The sequence below is a fragment of the Anser cygnoides genome, chromosome 3, assembly GCF_040182565.1.
Source record: "Anser cygnoides isolate HZ-2024a breed goose chromosome 3, Taihu_goose_T2T_genome, whole genome shotgun sequence".
Classification (NCBI taxonomy): domain Eukaryota; kingdom Metazoa; phylum Chordata; class Aves; order Anseriformes; family Anatidae; genus Anser; species Anser cygnoides.
In genome coordinates, this window is record NC_089875.1 from 29157707 (window position 1) to 29175192 (window position 17486).

At 38.8% G+C, this 17486-nt stretch overlaps 2 long non-coding RNA genes across 2 annotated transcripts in view; one reads left to right on the plus strand and one right to left on the minus strand.

Moving 5' to 3' along the window:
- Window positions 1-2459: 2459 nt before the first annotated feature.
- Window positions 2460-17486, minus strand: part of LOC136790360 (uncharacterized) — a 53627-nt gene continuing 38600 nt past the window's right edge. The window contains exon 5 of the long non-coding RNA XR_010830167.1: window positions 2460-3253. This is a non-coding gene — a long non-coding RNA (uncharacterized lncRNA). The remainder of the gene's footprint in view (window positions 3254-17486) is intronic.
- LOC125184774 (uncharacterized) lies at window positions 7947-16994 on the plus strand. The gene is made up of 3 exons (XR_007169166.2): window positions 7947-8180; window positions 14679-14804; window positions 15323-16994. It is a non-coding gene; the product is annotated as an uncharacterized lncRNA (long non-coding RNA).

Genomic DNA, 17486 nt, shown 5'->3' on the forward strand with positions numbered 1-17486 from the left:
AAGTTCAACAAGGCCAAGTGCCGGGTCCTGCACCTGGGGCGCAACAACCCCAAGCAGCACTACAGGCTGGGAGATGAGTGGCTGGAAAGCTGCCTGGCCGAGAAGGACCTGGGAGTATTGGTTGATAGTCGGCTGGATATGAGCCAGCAGTGTGCTCAGGTGGCCAAGAAGGCCAACAGCATCCTGGCTTGTATAAGAAGCAGCGTGGCCAGCAGGTCTAGGGAAGTGATTGTGCCCCTGTACTCGGCTCTGGTGAGGCCGCACCTCAAGTACTGTGTTCAGTTTTGGGCCCCTCGCTACAGGAAGGACATGGACGTGCTCGAGCGAGTCCAGAGAAGGGCGACCAAGCTGGTGAGGGGTCTGGAGAACAAGTCTTATGAGGAGCGGCTGAGGGAGCTGGGGTTGTTCAGCCTGGAGAAGAGGAGGCTCAGGGGCGACCTTATCGCTCTCTACAGTTACCTTAAAGGAGGCTGTAGAGAGGTGGGGGTTGGTCTGTTCTCCCACGTGCATGGTGACAGGACGAGGGGGAATGGGCAAAAGTTGCGACAGGGGAGTTTTAGGTTGGATGTTAGGAAGTACTTCTTTACCGAAAGGGTTATTAAGCATTGGAACGGGCTGCCCAGGGAGGTGGTGGAGTCACCATCCCTGGAGGTCTTTAAAAGACGTTTAGATGTAGAGCTTAGGGATATGGTTTAGTGGAGTACTTAGTGTTAGGTCGGAGGTTGGACTCGATGATCTTGAGGTCTCTTCCAACCTAGAAATCTGTGATACTGTGATACTGTGATACAATCTTCCCCAAGACATTAATGCCTCTTTAAGACACAACAATAGCAGAATAGACTGATGAGGTTAATAGTAATAACATGCCTGCTATCTCGGAAGTATCCTTCATGTTCATTATCTAAGGGATCCTTAGATGTTATTTTACAAGATCAGCAAATGAGACTTTTAAGGAGCTTCCTCTTTTGGTGGGAGGATAGACTAAATGAAGTGACATTTGGCAGATAAATATGTAAGCTGAAGCTCTGACTGAGTAGAATTGAAAACTAATCTCCAGAACAAAGAGAAAATTTCATTTAGACCTAAACCAGCTATGAACAATCTGCAGATTGGATGACCTAATACTTGCCAAAAATGCAATTACTAATTTTGTAGGCATGATGTCGGACCTGGTTTAGAAAAGTATTCTATAAACAAAGACATCACACCCATACACACGAGAAGGTCTGTCAATGAAGCTCTCCAGCCACACACAATTACCAATGAATACAGAGGACAAATTTTCAAGGACACAGAATCAGCTCATCTCTGCTTCCTGGGAGCCAGGGGTGCAATTCCTGCTGACTGACTTCTACTGGCATAGAAGTAAGTCAATGCCAATCAATTTTTATAAGACTTCACATACCTTCAAGGAGTCTTTCTGGCTTTATCCAGTGAAAATTGCCAGTGGGACACATTCTGCAACATGGAAGCTGAGAAATTTTGGAAAACACAGCAAGTTCATGCGAGAATGGGCTGTCACACATAAATTAAGAGTTGTATATTTCGCCCTGAAATGATTGGTGTGTCTTCATAATTAGACAGCTTAAGTCTGTAGCTCAGGAGATACGCATCCTCAGGACTTGCCTATATGACTGAGTTGTTTCAGACTAACTTAAAGTCACTGAATCATAATATCTGACTCTCTGCTTCAAGCCACAGTAGATAAGAAGTGTTTTGTCTTAGTTTAGTCCATAGTGAAGGATGGCACATATACAGACAATTACTAAAGCTTTTCTGACCCAAAAAGACATGCATATTTGCATTGTGTATTTGGCATATACTTGACAAACGCCTTATATATTCTCATCAAAATACCACTTGAAATTCGTCTTAATTCCACGTACATGGGCAGGAGTCCTTATACCACGTGAGAAGCACATTTTACCACATGGCACTCAGGACTTTTCTCAGTGCCTATTGCATTTAAACACAACTTCAGACATATATCTAGAGGGAAAAGTGCATCAGTCACTTTAGTCCATTTGTTTCATTAAGATTGTCTTTCATAGGTAAATAATTCATATAGGGAACCCCTTATTTCCCAACACTTTGCTAATACTTTTAGAGTGCTTAAAATATGTATATAAAGTCCTCATCTTTATTATAGACTCAGTTGTCAATTGAAAAGCCTTGTTTTACATGTGAAAGTGCTGCTTATTAGGACACTGAAAATCTACCATAGAGTTTGTCTAAGAGGTTTGAGAATTGGTACAAATCAGTACAGAGCTGCTGGATGAAAATCAACTACAAGTCCTCTAAGCTCTGGCACAGCTCTTCAGCTAAACTAATTTTCTCAGCTGAGAATTACTCCCAGATCAAAAATCCAGGCTTTGGAGCAAGCACAGCAAAAATAGTACTAGCAGAGAGATAACATCTAAATCAATGATGAGTGCCCAGCATACATGACCACCTTATAGTTAAAATATGAAAGAAGGACTTTTATTAGTTTTACAATCGTGACTAATATTTTCAAGTAATGCCAAATGTTTTACAGATGTTGATATGAACAAACGCTGACTACAGTGTGCTGCAACCCAGAACTGAACCAAACACTCTGCAGAAATCCAGATCAGAACTTTGCAGCCGGCCTTCCTGTAAACCTAATCACAAACAGCAAAACATTGTAAATAATACTGAGGCAATACAAAATCCTACATACAATTCGAGGTTTGGGGGAAATTGCTAACTTTGCTGATGGCTTCCTGTGAAGGGCTGAACCAACATTTTGCATCTTAAAGCAACACACGGTGAAAGTCCTGTCCTGGAGCTGAATACAGAAAAGGGAATCTTGTTAAAGTGCTGGCAGGGTATTGATGTGATGTAATAGGTGTTATGTGCTGCATTAAATTATTTTGCACATCACATATCTACTCTGCAGAAAAGAAGACACATCACATGCCAGTGTCTGATGAAGATGATGTCTTAAATGCCAGGATATGGAGGCAGGACACAAGATCAAAACTGACCTTGTGTTCCTAAGCTAAACTGAGAGAGACTAACTTGTACTGCTTGTCAGCTGAGAACAGTAAATGTGAGGCTCATGGAAGACCAATACAACAGAGCACAGACTGACACTCATTTGACTTCCATAAATAAGATATAAGCAGGAGATATTTCCAAGTGTTTTGAGTAGTCTTACTCTCACCGTCCTGTCCAGGATGCATCTCACCAGTTCCGCTTGGGACAAGGTTCCACAGACCAGCAGAGTTTACTGTAAGGAAATAATTTTGAATATGAAGTCCAAAATTTCCGTCTTTCCTTCTTCAAAACTGACTTCTTAAAATCCAGTGTTGCTTTATGTCACATGCAAGAATTATAAGCCATTTTTTGAAGTAATACATTTCTGACTGTGGAAGTAACTCATGAAGTATATGAGAGAAACATGATCAAAACCAAACCAAACCAAAACAACAACAACAACAAACTAATCCATCACCCATGTTGCACTCTTTTATGCCATTTACACATCTGCTTTTATAGATCTATAGTTCCGTACTGATTTTCAGCTTATAAAAAAGGCTGGCTCAAGAAGTTTTTTGTTTCAGGATGGAAAGATTGCAATGGGCAGTGGAAGTCCTTGCTTCAAGTGACATCTGCATAGCTCTATTTCTTGACCCAGAGTTTGGGATGTAGAAGTCTTCACTCAGCAATATATTGTACATTTTGATTTCTACACATCTTGACTTTATCAATAGTAACATTTGTGACAATTCATATGAGCTGGGTTTACTCTTAAGCTCAGAGCTGTAATATCAGATGCATTCATGCTTTCCATTACACAATGGAAATACCAGCTGATAATTGGAAAAGCCTAGCTAAATGCCTTGCTAGTACATCAAACTGTGACAATCCCCTTTTCCAGGCGAGTTCAGGAATGATCAAGGGCACAGCAGGATTCAAAAAGGATTAGAAATACATAAGGATAATAACACAATTATATTAGACAGGAAGAAAAAACAGACATAGGAGCAGTCATGTATAAACCAAAGAACTGTTTGGGCCTGCAGTCCCTCATACCATTCTGTGGCTTAATGATGCTCCAGGTGTCACTGGATGGCTCAGGCCATGCAGGACACACTACAGAGCTGAGATTTTGGTTAGAAAAGAACCTTCTGTCTGGAATTATTTTTCTATACCCACCCATTATGAGCATTACTGTGCTTAGGACATCTTGTCACTCCCAGAAACAAGGTCCTGGAGGCAGCACTACACTAGGTCATAAACAAGCTGAAAGGCAACAGCCTGTAAAAAGAAGCAACAAATCATCTATTTGCCTGTGCATGGGGAGGAGGAGATTAGCTGTTAGCTTGCACAGCTAACTCTGTTCTTCTGGGGAAAGGACAAGATTTTAAATACGCAGGTGGCTAGATAGGGGCAGAGGCATTAACCTCCTCATGCCTCCCATCTGTAAATTCACCTTCCAACACAGGAATGATTGACTTTCAAAACAAAATTTTCCTCTAGGATTAGTAAAATTCTGCTTTGCTGATAGGGCTGAGAAACTTTAAACTGGCTCTCTCTCTGGACAAGAAAAAATCATAAAATTCACCCAAAGTTTGTGTACTGCATGTTCCTAAGCAAACCAACAATGGTCTCTCTGCCTGCTAACATGAAGGAGGGCTTTCTTTTCTCACAGAAACTGCAGGATTCATTTACCTGATATATAAAAGCATCTACAATAATAATAATAATAAAAAGAAATACTAAATCATCTTCAATCATCCTTTTTCCCAGTTCATAAGTTCTGGGATGAAAAATCCATGAGTCCTTGCAGAAATCGAAAGTTTTTGTTGCTTTTTACAAGAACTCAGTCATTCAGTGCAATTTTGCTGCTGGATAAAAACAGTTTACAAATCTGAAATCTGAAGTCCTAAATTGCAGCAGTTCAGAGTTTATATGCTATTGTTTTACTGTAAGCTCTTATTTATGATGGTGAAAAGGAGATGGATAAATGGGCATTTTATCCCATGTTCACATAATTAATATTTAGGTATATTAAACAAAATAAGGGAACCTAATAGCATGGCAGAGAATATGGAATTACATAGCAATTTGGAACCCTATAACACTGTATTTTATTATGTTCTAAAGAATATGTAGGGTTTGTTGATACTGCTGAAGATGACAGGCTTTATTTATCTTAGGAAAAGTACAGTACATCCTGGTACCATCTGCTAGGTCATCTTGTTCACTTTGTGCTTCTCCATTAACATGGCCTCAGCCTGTTTGGGGAGACACAGGAAGAGGCATTTAAGACTCTGCGCCCTTATTCTCATTTTTTAAGGTTGCTAGCTGTGCCAGAGGCACCTGTCTTCTAAAACCAGGAATAACTGTCATGTGCATACACTTGTGTGCACACCCACATGTTTAATTTATCAAATGCATATCCTACTTCCATCTCCTCAACTAAATATTACAGGCACACTGAAATAATTCTGCTAGATAACAGAACCACTATGCTGCCAGTGATCTAAGTAATGTAAGTGTGTGTATATATATATGTGTATATATATATGTATCAGACAGAAAAGAACCTTGAATGTAGGACTCTACCATACAAGGTGAGCTATAAGGACGTGGCTCTGCTGACTCACAAAGTAGCAGTGTCTTTTGCAGACATATAAGCAAATTTGTTTTTCAGGGAAAGAGAGCAAAAAAACACTAAGAATGGTTTCCACAATCTGGAAATCCACTTTTATGTCTGCTCTGGCAAATGCTTGGTAAACCTGTAATATCTGTTCATTCCAAAGATATTTTGGTGGCTATGGATAACGAAAAGATAATGAGATAGATGAGATTCCAGTAGAAAAATGGACAGAGATGCATTTGCATAATTTGTTTTCCTTCTGGAAATATTTATTTCTAAACGAGGAAAAAAGTCTCACTGGGATTATTATGTGGCCATTTCCATAGTGTTACACACCACACGTACACTTGTCTTTCCAAACAAACAATAAGGTGCAGTATTGCAACTTCAGAGTTGATAATTTACTTTTTAGTCAAAATTTTAACCCCCTTTTTTCTTTCCCATTGATCAATCCCACTGAAGCTTTATACAGCTATAATAATTTCTCAGTACCATTTAATAAATATATGAAAGAAGTAGGCCTGAGATCCTCAGGAAGACTCGTTTACTATAAAGTCTTGAATGACTGTGCTGTCACAAGTGACCTCAACAGACTGTAGTTCACTGTGAAGTTTGGATTTGGACTCAGAAAGAAGCACAACCCTCTCCTGCTCCCCCGTGGGCACCTTGCTCTCATCTCCAGAGAACAGTCACCTCTGCCACTCTTCCCCCACACTTTTGTTCATCACCTGGCCCCCACCCACGTTTATCCTGCTTTTAATCTCCTCAGGCAGAAGGCCGGATAAGAGAACATGATGGATACTGTTACTGTGGCCATTAGCATTGCCCACAAGTGACTGTCCATAACTGCATTTGCAACATCATGGTATATTTACTCTTCCTTTTGCAGTCTTTCTGCCTCAAACCCTATGTAGTAACCCTATGTAGCATTCCTGATTGGATGAAACTGACTTCAGCTGTTCCCTAAATAAAGATTCTTATTGTGGAAGACAATAGCCTTTAAAAGGACCAGAAGAGAGCCTGCTGCACACAGCAAGTCCTTACACCAAGCAGGGAAGGTATGGCAGAGTTTTAGGTAAGTGGGATATAATTAGCCTTGTTGGAATTTGACCAGGATATCAGGGTTAACACCCCTGCTCCTTTGAGAAGTGCCCTGGGAGCTCCTCAGCAGCAAGCAGTCAGGACCTCTTGTTTTCATCACATTCCAGGCACAATGTGACAGCTACCCAAATACGTTTGGCTTTTACAAGACAGAAATGCATAAATGATACTTACAATTTATAACAAGGTGTGGGCCTAATCCTAGAATATACGAATTTAAATATCCAGGATGATAGAGGAGTTCTGAATTCTGGTTCAGGACCTCAGCTACTAGAATGCAGTGACAACAAAATCAGTCCCTAGAAAATCTGTGGAGCCCATAAGTTTCCTGAACAGCTCAATCTACTTGTAGTTGGTTGGCAAGTCTATAGTTTGGCATTTCTTGTATGTGACTTTTATGTATTACCTGCACCATTCCCTTTGGAAAGAGCTTTTCTCACCACCATTGTGCAGCACTCCAGACCACATGAGAAGATGGCTGTGCAAACAGGAGTTCCAGTAATTACGGCATCCAGGAGGGCTCACTCAGATGCTTCGCCTTGATGTGTCTTCCAGCTCCTTATGTTCTGATCTTACATGAACTACTCTAGCACTTCCAGTATCAGCTTGTTGCCTTCCTGAGGTCTCTTCTAGCCCCAAGTTTTCATTACTTTCCTATGAGTCATACATACCAAGGATCGGTGCAGCTCTGCCCTACGCAGGAAGGCTGCAGGGCTGAACAGCTGCTGTTGGTGGGAGAAATGAAGCCTCTTTAATTCCTCCAGTAAATCTCTGCTTGCTACCAGGAAATACTGGAGGGTTATGGAAAAGTGACCAAGAATTTTGCATGGATTAATGAATGGATGGAGAGATTTGTTTTATACCCATATTTTCTGTAACCAAGACTGATTAAATTGGGTGAACTGTATTCACCTAAATTCAAATTAGTACGTTTCTTTCCAGAAATTTCCAAACAACTCAATTAGTCCTCCATCAACAATAGATTGTGAGCACTGGTAGAGTTTAGACCTTCCTCTTTTTCACATATACCCATATGTTGAGCACAGAAAAGAAATGGATCATTTACCTCCCAGGAGTATTCCCTCCTGTGTAACATGAATGCATTACATGTAATCATATTCCAGGGCAATATGATTAGACAAATTACTGCACTCTAAAAAGTTACTTTAAAAAATTACTTCCCTATTTTTATTAGCTCACTTTTTCTCAGTCAAATATGTTTGTCTTACAAGAAAAATGATGCTTTTCTTTTTGACCTCAGGCTTCCCAAATTCAACCAGAGCTATGGGTCAATAGCTGAATAAAAAAAGGATTGACAGAATGATTCACATCCTTTGTGACGCCTCAGCATCTTCAACTTATTGCTCAAGTCAAGTATTGGTAATGCCTGGCTGTGAAAGACTGGGAACAAGCACGTGGTTCAGATGATGATCCATTTACAGGAATGCAGGTAGTGTTCTGCTAGCTCCACATACAGTAAAAAAGGAACACACTTTTACCACTGAAGTTAACAGAAAAATAAGACTAAGTCGGTTAATGTAATGAGTCAGACATGCCTTCTATTTGTTTTACATAGCAGAGTGAAGGTGAAACTTTTTTTTTTTGGTGTTTTGTGTTGAGAAGTGTTTTGGAAACTAACTAATATGCCAGGACAATTGATCTTGCTGCAAGATTATTAGAAAACAATACTGCCATGACTACCAGCCTAGAAACAGCTATGCAGAAGCCATCTTCTCACTGATGGCTTTGGGCAGCAGGAAAGGCCAGGAACCCCATGTGGGATAATACCCACTTTCCCCTTCCCAGTGGAATAATCAGTCAGTTTGCACCATGCTAGGAAAATGGAGAAATGCTTCCAGAGTATAATGACATTTCTTCCTTGGAAAACCACAGAATGATACATTTAAAAATGACAGCATATCAGGAAAAAAATAACTTTTGATTTTATATCCTAGATATGCTGTAACAGGAGGCTTCACCATTGACACATTAGTACTATCACAGCTCAGGTAGCTGGCCCAGCAGAAGGCAAATTGGTAAAACATAAAGGGTGGGGTGTTTTAATTCTCAAGTAAAGTGGAGTACCTTTGTACACGGGACTTGTTTTTTTCTCCATGAGGAATACATGACAGGGGAGTTTGGTCTCAGAGTTTTCTATGTAAAACATTTTTTGAAAATTCAAATAACTAATTTGATATAGGTCGTAGACCACCTGTGCAAGTAAGTGAATTGCATTTTAACAAAGCATAATTACATATATTCACAGATGGTATTCTGGCTTTTGGAAAGCTAGTTCTGCTTTAAGGTTTAGTGCTTGGGATTAAAGACAGTACTGTATAACTTAAAAAGATTTAAGAATTATACTGTAGGAAGTGAGGCTATAATAAGCTTTAGATCAACAGTTCATATAGCATCATGGGATTCTCAGCCGCCCAAGAGAGAGACCTAATACACTGTAACCTACAACTTTCCCCTTGAAATGTCTTAGTTCTACAAAGCAATAAACCAGTCTGGACTAAGTTACTGAGGTCTTTGAAGTACTGGAAAGACCCATAAATAAGGTGAGTACTTTGGAAGGGGGGGGCTCATTTTGTGGTATACATATACAACTATTTCATAGTCAAGTTGATTTGTAGTTGCCTGTAAGTAAGTTTCCTGGGAGCAATAAATCTTCATTCAAGTAAAACTAAAATGTCACCAGTATTTATTTCGTGCATTTTTTACTCCATCAGGGAAAAAAAAAAAAAGTCAGCATTCATGTAAACTGTTCTATGCCCAACTTGCAGCTCTGCACTAAAATTAGGGTTTGTAGTATGAAATTTTTATAAATCTCAATTGTAAACATTAGATAACAGATGTACCATTGCAAGGCCAAAAAAGAGTGGTAACTGTCACTGGAGAAATAAAACTGAGTTATTGTTTCCAGTTTCAAAAGAACAGCAACAAGTCTAAAAAACTATATGTGATCTTTGTCCTTTTTTCCCCTCAGACACCTGCACTCATCTAATGTTTCACTGAGCCCTGAAAAATAAATGCATAGCTTCAGTCTCCTAATCCATGTGGCTCCAGAGACCACTGTTACATGAGAACTTAAACTGATGATGCTGAGCGTCCTAGGGGCAGCTTAATCTTTTTTAATTCAAATCAACTGAGTCCCATGTGGCGCTAGGATGATACTCTATATGCTGCAATCAGACTGACCTAGACTTCTTGTGCTCTAAATGATTAATGAAACTGCCTCCTAGTTTGTTTCTATGGTGATCTGAAACTTGACACGATGTAGGAATCTGCCATTCACGCTGAATGAATTGAGGAGGAGGTAGCCCAGGAACAAAACTCCATCAGTTGAACACAGGAGACTGAATTTTAAGTCATTAGTCTCCTTGTACTTGGATTGTTGACTCTTGAAAATAAGAGTGAGATAAAATATCCCAGTTAATATAGCCTTAATTGGGTAGTTTACTGGTCAATTGTTTCAATATTAGCAAAATGAGTTACTCTGAAAACAGTTTTGTATGTTCTCTTCTGATGGGCAAATGCAGGATAATGAAAGATCAGTAGTGACAGCAGGCTTGAAGCTCTCTATAAAGAAGCCAAGTGACCTGTCAAACCTCTGCGATACCTTTAAATACTGTAAATGATGATCTAAGATTAAAAAAAATAGTAAAAATCTATTTTCAGTTTTTATCAAGTCTATGAAATTGACTTTAAGATTCCTGTGTCTTTGCATTTTCATACTGCCATTTCAAATAAGGAGTGATTTACTTTAAAAATTTTGAGGCTTTCAGAGTCAATGAATGCTTTTTACTTTAATTTCCAGAGGGAGCACATTGCCAAATGTTTAAATAGTTGAGATAGTCCTTGAACCACTGATGAGTATCTGCAGTCATGCTTAGGCCTATCTATATTGTTAGGATACAAATGACTTGGGAGAGCATTGGTGAATTAGCTTAGCTACTGCACTAGCCATAACACCATGAACCCTGGCTCAAGCCAGCTGCCTGTATTTTTACTTGATGTCTAGACCCAGTGTTACAGCCCATGCTGGGTGCCAGGAGACTATTGCTGTACTGTAGGCAGTGCTGGGTTCAGCCAGTTATTAAAGCTGACTCAGTTGTGCTACTGCTGTAACTAGGCTGCCTTTAGAGCCAATCTCATCCTTCATCCAGTTCCCAGACAAATACACTCAAGCAGTCAATGAGTCAAACCTCAGTGACCACCTAAAGAGGTGTAAAAGCAAGTACACATAGGGGTTTTCTGAAGATGCTGAAAGCCGCGGATACCTACAAGCTCTAATTTAACTTACTGGTGTTCTTTCTGTCTCTGTGTCTTAGCATTGCCTTTACTGCCTCCCTTCCAAACTCCTGACTACTGAACACACCACTGTTTTTTTCACCAAAGGCTGCTTTTCGTCAACACAGGGTGTGATGCTGTTGCTTTCTTCCTTCCCATGTCTGTTTAAAGAGAAGTCTGTTGCACCATGTATTTGTGTCTTGTGAAGCAATCCCAGCACTGATCTTGCAGCATCTCTCAACAGCCTTTCAGGAGGGCATAACGTACCCAAATCATCTCATCACTTCATCTGGAATCAATCACTGTAGGTCCACCAATGTCAAGAAAACTATGCTCATTTCCATCAGCATGTGACCTAGTCCTATCTTTCTATCATCTTTAGATCAACAATGCTTCTATCGGGATTCATGGTCTCAGAGGAGTCTAAATCCACTTTCTAACATATCGAACAAGTGTCTGCCATTTTTCTTTCCAGTCATAGAATACATTGTGACTACTAACTCAAATTCATAACAACTCAAATTCTTTTGATATTGATCTGGGGCATTTTTCTTACTATTGCACCCTGAATTCAGAGATTTTGCAGACTTTATAATTGGTATTATACTTCTTAGTAAATCAGTTAACTTTGTAGATGTAAAATATTCCACATCCAGGATTTTGAAAGGAATCTAAGGTACTTAACTTTTTCATGTGTGACTCAATAAACATTGTCCCCTGTATTTCTTCAAACCTCTTTGAAAATCCTAGTTTGTAATATTGCCAGATGAAAATATTATGGCACAATGGTTTACATTTTTTCCAAGCTCTACTTCCTGGGATCACATGGTACTGTAAGTACTTCAATTTCCATTTTTAGAAGAAAAGGCAGAGAGAAACAAAGATCCTTTAGGTCTAAACAACAAAATCTAATGTGCTACATCCAAATTCCATTTTTAAGACAAACCCTTATTTGGGGGATGAATTTGAACTATTTCTGAATATCTTTAATTAGCTAAACAACGCTATGTGTACACATGACACAGAAGTTTTCAGAATGACTTTTAGAAAAATAAGTCATTTTCATTAAATCTTTCTTTTTCATAAAAACCAGGGAGAAAAGGAGTTAAAACAAAATAAAAATATCTTGCTGGCTAAGCAGAACTCCTCTGAGGTGTGTGAGACCATGTTCCTGTGAGGTCTGCTCAGTAAAAGGCTCCCTTCTTGAGTTTCTCATATCCTAGGCCTGTAGATTAAGTTTACTTTGTTGGAGCTTCTTTGCTTTTATAGAAATAACTAAATGTTTATCAGATCAGTGTGAAAGAGACAATAAGAGCCTTCTATTCAAGGTGCTCACCTGGGATGCAGGAGACCCAAGTTCAAGTCATTACCTCAAGGCATATGGGCCAAATTCCAGAAAACCATGTCTGTAGATTATCCCACTTCAGGTGCAGGTACAGTGACCAAAGTGGCCACAACTCTTTTACTTTTGATGTATAAAACCACACAAGAAGAAGGCTAGGAACTGAACAGCAGGGAGACCAATTACTTCTCTTTATCTCATTTTTGGAGGTGAGCCTATATGAGAGACCTTAGCGTCCCTCTAACACCAACACTTCCGTAGATCCAGGGAAACAGTAACCTGCCTGGAAAGGTGAACTAAGCATGATCATAATCTGTGTGTTTGTGTGTGTCCTTTCCAAGCAAGGAAGTTAAAACTGAGCCTTTAGTGTGAAAATTCAAGTCTTTTTTACTTGGTTGTGGGGTAGAGTAGCCTCACCAAGGATCCTGCCAATGCAGCCATATGGGTTTAAAGCCACCCATCAAAAGCCATATGGATAGAAAAACTGTCATTCTCTGAACTCAAGCCCTGGGATCATTTGGGGAAAAAAAAGATCTGTGCACAGATCACCATATCTTGTGGACACTTACTCTCCTGTTGAACACAGAAGAGTGAAAACCATGAGCCTTCTGCTCCCATCTAAAGACTTTTCTAGGAGGCATATAGCAAAAATCTGTGCCTGCTGTTAAAGAAAAATATGTTCTGTGATGCATAATATGATATATTAAATACCTATCACCAGTTCAGGAAAAGAATGCCTGAATCCAGGCATGAAGAAGGAGGTCCAAACAGAGTTATAGTGATGGTGCCAATGACCCCATGAGTCTTCAGGAGAGAGAACCTCTCTCCAATGTCCAATATGACCATAGTTCTTGCATTCACATTTTCTGCAATTGCACTGCTCATGGCCTTGGTTAGGGCTGTGAGACACAGCTGGAATGACAGTAGAAATTAATATTTTATTATTGCTACAATTACTCCAGTAATATTTGTCTCAGGACAAGGACAATTTCCATTGTTTTAATGCTTCTTACTACATCTTCTGGAGGCTATGCATGTGGAAAGGAAGGGCGAATCCTTATTTTTGGAAGATAGACGTGACAAATGATGAGGTATTATACACTGGAGACAGCAGTCTGAAATCACTTACAATTGGGATGTACTTATAATACCGTAAATCTTCTGCAAAAACAGTAATCACAGATGAGTACAGAGCTCAGCAGTCTGGTTAGGAAGAGACATTACCTATCTCTTTTTTGTACAGTGCCCAGCACCCGCATTGCAGCTCCTGTGTGCTCCTGTTGGCAGCTGTGGGATAGCCTGTATTAGCACACAGGCCTACAGAGCAGTATGGGGATTTAGAGTGACTAATTATTTGAATATGAATCAACAATGCAGCGCTGTGGCAAAACAAGGCAAATGCTCTGTATTGAGTCACATTAATAAGAATGTCACGCGTAAAAGAAATGAGGTAATTATTCTGTTCTACTTCACTTGATAAGCCTCAGTTGGAGCACTGCATGCTGTTACGAACACCACATTAAAAAAAGAAATACATACTAATTGGAGAACTCAGAAGGGAACAACAAAAATAAGCAATGATTTGGAAAATAACTCTTGTGTGCATGATTGTTCATAAACACATGAAGTGTTATTAAAAAAGGAGCAATTATTCTTATTCTCTCAATTCTGTACTAATATGTGGATCGAGCTCAGAAGAAATTGAAGTGGGCAATGCCAGGGACAACATAGGTTACTGACTAAAGCACAATATAGAAACAACAATACTTTCAGAGCAAGAAGCTGAAGAACCTCTCGGCATCACCATCTGTGGGAATGGTCCAGACAAGTCTGGACAGTAAAACTGACTGGAGGATAATTTGTTTCATTCCCCAATACTTCTGAAGTTTCCAAATTTATCTTCATGTGAAACCAGAAAATGTCTAAATTTCTGTAAAGGAAAATGTTATGAAAACTGCACACTGACTAAATGTTTAACATTTAACAGTTTAACAAAATGTATTTACAATGAAATTATTTCTTATTGCATGCTATAATTATAAAATATTCAAAATGAAAAGTGATTTGAAATGGAAAAAATCAAAACACTTTATCCTAAAGGTGACAAAATGCAATATATCAACAGTATCTTCAAATGTGAAAAGAAGTTGTAAAGAGAAATTAAAAGAAATCAACATGATTTTATAAAATCATTTTAAATTTCAGTAGAATTGAAAAAAATTTCAAAGTAATTGTATTATTTTGTTATTATTACTGTTACTGTTACTATTGCTATTATTGTCATTATTATTAATTTTATTTTTTTAAAAACAGCTTTATAATTCATGTGTTCAGCTGGGAAGATTTAGGAAAAGTACCTCCCATATTCAGACTTGCAAAGTTACAGAACAGTAAGGGAAACAAAGGAAGGTCTCCAAGTGCTGCTCCACAAATGAGAAGGTACTGTTTATTCCTTTCAGTATTTAATAACTAATTTCTAGTGGGTGTAAAATACCTGAGGAGCCATGCAGATATAAAGTTCGTGCAGTACTATTGATCGAATAACCATAGTTTAACAGAAAAGAGTGTTCTCGGCAGTAGAACTTTCCATTTTAAAATCTCATTATGGCTTTTTTACATTTGTGTGTACAAAATGGTTTTTTACAAATATCCACTGTATGATACTAGAACAACCAATGAGGAGGAAAATATGTCTATATGATACACATATTGTGTGTTGCTTTTTGGCCCACACATTTATGCTACCTCTGCTTGTGTTCAGATTGCTGCATTAGCAAATTGCCCATCAGCTTTCCAAGCATGGCACTCAGACTTTGCAGCCCTGGGGATATCGGTAACACAAAGATTGCCCCTTGCAAGCTGCAATGACCTGCGCCCTACAGCTCTATCTATCACATAAAAATGTACTGCTCCACTGTTGTCACTTTTCACAGCTCAATCTCAATATCTCTTTTCAGGTTTCCTGCTGACTGACAATGTCAGTTACAACATTTCACACAATTTTTCTTCTCTAAGTGTGAAATTACATATCCAAGAACTGTGAAAAGAGAATCAGCAGGTTCCCGGTGCTGTTTCTCTGTGAAGAAGGAGAGTTAACCACCATCTAGGAAAGCAGGACTAGGCAACTGTTCCAGAAAAAAAGAAAAAAAAGTTGTCTATGAATATTTGTTCACATTTTTAAACACTTCTGCTATGATTTTGTTCAAACTATTTTGTGTTCTCAGAAAAGACAAACACTACTTAAGTTAAGCAAATTTTGAAAGACATTATCAGAGACCATTTCCTGAACTCCTAATTTTAAACATTTTTATCAGGAGGATGATTCTAAGAATTGCTCTAATCAATTTCAAATTTTGATTACTAGCACTGAACTGCCTACTGACAACCTACAGTTTGTCTGGGTAGTTGTACTGTTAACCTATTTTCTGGGTAGTTGTTTGTCAACTTACTAGTTATCTGATAATTTCACAGAACTACCAAAGAATATATGACAAGTTTATAAACAAATCACAAAATAAAGACATCAATTTTCTTATTCCTTTGGCTCAGCAGGATTAAAGCAGGATACATACTCTAGCCTCAAGTCTGTAGCTTTCTATTCTAAATGTCACTACCTTAGGAAAAAGGTAGGAAAATTTATTCACCAAAATACAACTCACCCATTTTCAATCAGGTAAGTGACAACTTTGCACAGTTATTTCTCCTGCCATGTATGAGAACAATCAGATGAGTATGCTAAGTGTAGTGAAGTTACCAGGACCCCCTTGTGGTGTTCCACACCTCCATTTTCTTTTAATTTTTGCTTTCAAACAGGAAAGTGATACAGGAAGTTAAGAGTCAACTGGTCCTCATATGAATACGCAAAAGCGGAGTACACGAGGTTATGCCCTTTGTGCCAAAGCAGCATCTCAGCTAACAGCAGTGGAGCAACATAGACATGTCAGCTGAGGCATGCAGTCTATACATACCTCTTCTCTCACACAGCCCCTTTACAAATAAACAAACAAGCAAACAAAAGTAAATAAATGTGAATCAACATAAGTCCAATTTACATCTAAGAAGAGAGATGAAGCAAGGAGTCACTCAAATACCTTCTCTTCTGCTTACAAAGCAACAACTGTCCATGTTAGACAATGATATAGATCTCTTCCCCAAGTATGCTTAAAAAATAAGTCATTCGTCTCTGGTAACCCCCAACAAAACAGGCAGTATTGTGATGGGTATTTTCACACTTTGAGCAGCCTCTCCAGAACTAGTCTGAAGGACACACCCTGCCGTTCAAAACGGGATGTAGACTGCTTTTTCTCTCACCTACGAGAGCATTCTTTTGGATATTTTGGATCCATTCTTTTGGATATTTTCTTTCAGCATTTACCCCAAATGCTTACTCAGAAGGTATCTTGCATGTTCTTTTGCTCCCCTTGGTGCAACTGACCAACAGGGAAACAAGGACAAGAAGCAGCTTCTTATTGATGGCAAGCAATTATTCTGGGACCTGTTGTCTGAATATCTGAAGAAAGAAAACTTTTTTCTGCAAAGAAGTACAGTGGAATTGGGAATGCATGTGCCCTGGTGAAATCCTATCCCTGCTCTATCAAGAAAATGAGGCCTTTGAAAAAGTCTAGTGCCACATGGCTAAGATTTCTCCCACCCTTTTAAAATTTTGGAATAATTATTTTGGAATAATTAATTGCTATTAACGGACATTTGATTTTGTAAAAGTACTAAAATTATAGTTCTAATTCAGATTAGCGCCCCCAAGCCTTAACCCCTGCCCCTTTTCCCATTCCCTTAGCAGTCCCTTTCAGGATATTATAACTAGTCACTAAAACGATGTTTTAATGACTAAATTGTGTTCTACTTGGCATCGAATTTCACGCAGCTTTTAATTAAAAAAAATTATGTATGTAACTTATAGCTTCCCCAAGCAACTCTTAGCATATGTGACCAGGACTTACTCACCAGATCAACATAGGTCTTGCTGTCCTTGGCAGCAATCTGTGGGCTATATTTTTACATGGATAAACTGTTCTTGTACAGTTTCTTCAGTTCACCAAAGTGAACAATATTTCCTTTAATATTAGAACACAAAAATCCTCTCTGACTCTATGTGATCTTCAG